Raw genomic sequence first — 4857 nt, forward strand, 5'->3', positions numbered from 1 at the left:
TCGCTTCAGCTGTTTCATGGGCCCCATGAGGAAGACGGTGCTACGAGGGAAAGGTACACACGCCACTCAGACCAGAACGGAACCCCAGCAAGAACGCCAAGCCGCCCCCACCGCCTCCCCAAGGGGACGCGGTAATCACAGCGGTGAGAGCAGCCAACAGGTGAAAAGTTCTCACTACCTGCCGACTCCTAATTTTGGCTCAGGTCATGCTCTCAGGGCTGTGGGATCAAGCCCCACGTCAGGCTCTGCGTTCAACGTGGAGCCTGCTTGGGATTGAGTCTCTCTTCTCTCAAAGAAAAAAAAAAGCCACATCTGACAGGTGTAGGTTCTTTACGTAGAAAAGTAGAGCATTTCATTTTCTTTCCTAATCCCCCGAGAATAATTCTACAGATGGTGTCATCTATGATTTGTTCAATGTTTGCTAAGTGCCAGATGTGACACCTCGACCTCACTCCATCCCTCGGCGACTCTGTGAGTGAGATGTAATAACTTACTTTCAGAGACGGGACAACGAAGCTCAGAAGGGTTAACTTACTTGTCCACGGTCTCAGTTAGGAACTTAAGGAGCTGGCCTTCACACACCCATCTACTGGATCCAGAGCCCCAAAAGAAGTCCCTCGTGTGCTTTCAGTACGAATGGGACTCGAGAGGTGGCCTGTGAGGGAGAGAACCGCACGCAGACCCTCCTCCCTGGCCAGTTTCTGGACTCCTGAGAGAAATGCCCCTTGGGGCATCACCCTGGGGACAAACTGGGAACGGCCAGTGTTTAACAAGCCAATGTTAGCTACCGGGTGATGGAAAAAACGGAAATTTACAGCACAGGTCTATGGCTCTGTAAAGCGCCAGTTAGCTTTCAACTTGAATTCAAGGCTGCACTCTTAAGTCAGGCCTCTGAGCTGAGTGCACGCTTTAGCCAACCCTGAACAAGAAGAGCCAAGACTAGCCTTAAAACTAAACGCAGCACACACACAACATGTAGCACATTCCAGGAACAGCCACAGACTCCCAGACACACCCTGGAGATAATCACGTGCTCCCTTTACGACTTCCGTAGGCCGTGCTGTGGAGAGCGGATCCTGTTAGGGTTTGCTAAGGAGTTCTTCTGAGCTAACAACACACCCCTGCATTTACAGTCAGTCTAGACTCCACATTACAGCCTACGCCGTCTGCCCAGAGCAAAACCCTCCAAAAGTTAGTATTTTGAGAGAGCTTTAGAGATGAGATTAGACATCTCTGAGAGCCAGCGTTTTATCATCGGAAGACTTCATAAATTAAGCTTTTAGAACGTGGCCAGAGTCATGTCCTCAATCACTTGGTTAACATTTCTAGCCAAAACCAGAACCAGGTTTCGGAACAATTAGGGACAGTTAGGACAGAGGCACGGCCCTTGTCAAGTGGCTGAGAGACTTTTAACAAGTCAGCGGAATAAAGTGACATCCGTGCTGTCACGCACATATGCCTGGGGCACACAAAGCCCCGTAAGAAAGAAGAGGTCATTGACTCTGGGTGGCGTGGGGAGAGGTAACCAGGAGAAGTTTCACAGGAATGGAGACTTTTGAGCAAAGTCTTGACAAATGAGCCAAAGGATGGAGGTGGGTCACAGAGAGGGAGATACAGACGGGGTGGCACTCCAGGCAGAGAAATTAGCCCCAGACTGGGCACCAACAAGTTTGGGGAAATACAGGAAGGTCTGCCTGGCCGGGGAGTGGAAGCGGGTGAAGACACGCACGTGTGCAGGAAATGGGGCACCTTGACAGGTAGGCAGGGCGGTCACCGAATGGCTCTACAGCTCTGAGGAAATGCCCTGGGGGGTGGACAATAAAGGAGGCAGAGAAGCCAGCAGAGGAATCTTGAGGGAGTTCAGATGGGAAGAGATGCAGGCCACAGATGTCACCGCATCCAGGAAGCCCTCCCTGGCTCCCCAGGTTAGATCACGGCAGCTGCCCCTCCCTGAGCACCCCCTTCTCTATGCCCTATTACGTCATCAGTCCGTGTCTATCTGCCTGGCCAGCCAGTGAGCTCGACTGCAGCAGGAACCACCCTCACTTGTCTGCGAGGGCTCAGGGCCCAGCCCAGTTGTGACCTAGGCTTACTGACTGAGCACGTGAGTCAATCAGTCGGGGCCGACAGCCATAGAGACCAGGAAGGAGGCCGTGAGCAGTCCACACCACGCCATGGTGAGTAGTAACGGGGGCCATGGCCTGGACACCCAGGACTCTGAGACCATTCATGGAGATGCGGCGGAAGGAGGAGGGAGAGGAAAGAGCACAGAGCACAGGCTCCAGGTGGGCCACATGGTCAGGCCCCAGCGCCAGCTCAGAGGAGGGCTGTTGCTAGCGGCACGAGAACGTGGCTGAGGCGTGAACTGCACTTGACCTGGGATATCTGTGCGCCTGCAGCATGCAAAACGGCTGCCCTGACCTTAGGAGCCAGGGCCGGGTGTGAGATGGTCTTGGGCTGGCAGAACAATAACACAGCCCACCCGCAGCCTCGGGCCCCGTGAGCCCTCGTAAAACCACACTCAGTCTGCAGCCGCGGCAGGCCCGGGCGCACAGAAACCACTCAACGCCCCACGCCATGGCTCCCTCAGACAGAAGATATATTAAACTAAGATACAAAAGTATTCTGAACGGATAGGATGTGGGTGGGATGTATACATATTTTTTTGGATGTAATGTATTTTAACGACCTCTTTTCTCACCAAATCCTTAAAACTATTCAAGCATCTCCTTCCCTTCCCTCATGCACAATCCTCACCCATATTCCCAGTCGAGTGAGTGACTGGCCGTGGTTAGATTGCAAAAAAGAAACAGAACACTGTTACCTCCCAATCGATGCGATGTTACCAAAGGTGTAAAACACTGCAAAGAGGTACAGTCCCTTTCTGGGGACCCAGAGCAGCAGCGTTCCCTGCAAGACAAAGCACAGAGTGTTTGCACGGGAGGAGCCCCTCCTGCCAAGGTCACCCAGTCACCCAAACAAGAGCCAGCAGAGAGATGCATTTCCCTCCCCGCCCTCCTCGGCACCTCCCTCACCTCTCTCCTCTTACTCAGGCATCTCACGAAGCGCCAGAGAGAAAAGACGACAGAGGGAAGGAGGCCCCGGGGAGAAGAAACCAGGGGGGAGGGACAGCTTACCAGCAGTGAGCAGACAATTCCTGCAGCGAAACATGCAATGAAGCCTTTTATTCTGGTGCCCCAGCTTAACGAAGATGCCTCGACGACCTGAAATTTTTAAAAAACTGATTACATACACACATATGCATATTTAAGCACCGAAAACAAGGGGAGCACATAATTTTTTTTTAATGTTTATTTATTTTGAGAGAGCGAGCGAGCGTGCAGGGAAGGGGCAGACAGAGACTCCCAAGCAGGCTCTGCTCTGGCAGCACAGAGCCCGATGAGGGGCTCGAACCCACAAACCGCCAGATCATGACCTGGCAGAAACCAAGAGTCAGACGCTTAACCGACCGAGGCTTCCCTCGGGCGCCCAGAGGCAGGTAATCAGCGGCAGGGTGCGCGTCTGCGCCGCGGAAGGCGGGAGCACAGGATCCGACCCACTCGGGAGTCACGGACGCCAGCTCCTCACCCATCCGGAATCTCCTCTCCGGCCGCGGAGGAGCCGCTGGGCCTCCGGCTGAACATCCCCGGAGGCGGGACTGTCCCCCTGCCGCGCACCGTCCTGCAGCCCGCGGAGGCGGCCGACCTGGCGCAGCCCCGCAGGCCCCGGCCCGCCCGGCGGGGGCCCCCAGGNCGCAGGGTGCCAGTGTCGGCCAGCCCACCTAAGTGGGAGACAAATCCTAGTTCGGTCATGAAGGCCTCACTCATCTGACTCTCTGCTGCCATAATTAACCCTTCCCAGGAGTAAAGGTCAAAGGAAGCCAAGGTTTCCCAAAGCAACGCTGCTAAAACGGGAGCCAGGGTCCCCGCCGCCACGTCACGGGGGACAGCCGAGTTCTCCCACCAGAGACCTTCTGAGTCCGTCCACCCGATGAGAGTGGCCACTGCTCCAAGCTGGGGACAGGCAGCTGCCACTGAGACCTGCAATCCTGCCTCCTGCCCAGCCACCCCGTGTCGTCACACAAGGTTCACAGCGTGTATCCGTCAGTCTCGAGCCAGCCCCAGGGGGGAAGCGGCCAGCCACACTTCCACCCGCTGATGAAGGAAGGAAGGTGGTGGCAGCAGCTGCAAGGGTCACTAGACAGGCAGCCCCTTCCACCCTGACTGCTCCCAGCTCAGGAACCTGCTTTGAACGCTGTCTCCAAACTTCCCGTCAAACCAGAAGCTTGACGTGAAGGGCCAGAGGCTCCTCCAGGTGTGGCCAGCAGGGCTGCAGAACGGCCTGACTTCCCTGCAGAAGGGAGTATTTTGGGCAGCCGATCTGACGGGGTTTTCCTCCAGCCTCATACACCCACACATATTTAAAGTGGTCTCATCTCTCGCTTGCTCTCTCAAAAATAAATTTTAAAACATTAGAAAAAATGGGGCGCTGGGGAGCTCAGTTGGTTAAGTGTCCAACTTCAGCTCAGATCATGATCTCGGGGTTTGTGGGTTCGAGCCCCACGTCGGGCTCTGTGCTGACAGCTCTGAGCCCGGAGCCTGCTTCGGATTGTCTCCTCTCTCTGTCTGCTTGAGTGCTGTCTCTTTCTCAAAAGTAAACAAAAAAATCATTAAAAAAAATAATAAAGTGGGCTCATGACACTGCAGTTTCCTTCNTGTGCTAAGGAAAACCTCCTCTCCAACATGAGTCATGTGACGCTGTGACCAGGCTGCAATCCCCCACCCCCGACAATCAGGTTAGACTCCTGGCAATGCCCTCCCCACAATCAGGTTAGACTTTTGGCAATGTCCCCCCCTG

This window comes from Crocuta crocuta, unplaced genomic scaffold, assembly GCF_008692635.1.
Source record: "Crocuta crocuta isolate KB4526 unplaced genomic scaffold, BGI_CrCroc_1.0 scaffold243, whole genome shotgun sequence".
Taxonomy (NCBI): domain Eukaryota; kingdom Metazoa; phylum Chordata; class Mammalia; order Carnivora; family Hyaenidae; genus Crocuta; species Crocuta crocuta.